Raw genomic sequence first — 610 nt, 5'->3', positions numbered from 1 at the left:
GACCCCAAACGAATCGGAAAATGTAGTCCATGCATTCCCACACGAAAACATCCAAGGCGTATAGGACATCAGTAAAGAACCCAAAAAGCTTTGCCCATCGAAAGAACTCATAGGGATCTGTTTTTGACAAGAAAAATCCATCCTCGGCACCCCATCTTTGCCAGAGGTCAGTAAGTTTCTCCTCTGAAGGAGAGAACTGAACCTCTTTCTCCAAGGGGTGTGTCCCCCATATAAACAGCCACAATTTTCTCAGGGTTGAATCCTCAGGGATAGAAAAGCCAACAGTACCTTTTGAAAGAGTTCAGCATGCTCTGGCTCGCTCCATGGTTCTGCTGCTCTTTCCGAACATCTTTCCTGATGGTTTTCCAGCCTTGGCTGTGAACTCTGTCCAAATCAGGATCTTCAGTTCTTCAACTCCTGGCTTGAATCCACTTCTGTGGTCACTTCAAAGCAACCATCACATGCTACACATACAGGATTTTACCCAGTGCAGCAATTTGCTCCTCTGGTCTTATCAAATTAATTTTTGCTCTGACACGAGGGGTCACCAAGTATTACAGAGACCTGATGAGGTCTTCAGGGTGAGAGAAGTGGACGAGAATCTTAGTTC

This window comes from Melospiza georgiana, chromosome Z, assembly GCF_028018845.1.
Source record: "Melospiza georgiana isolate bMelGeo1 chromosome Z, bMelGeo1.pri, whole genome shotgun sequence".
In the NCBI taxonomy this organism is placed as follows: domain Eukaryota; kingdom Metazoa; phylum Chordata; class Aves; order Passeriformes; family Passerellidae; genus Melospiza; species Melospiza georgiana.
This window is presented reverse-complemented; position numbering follows the sequence as displayed.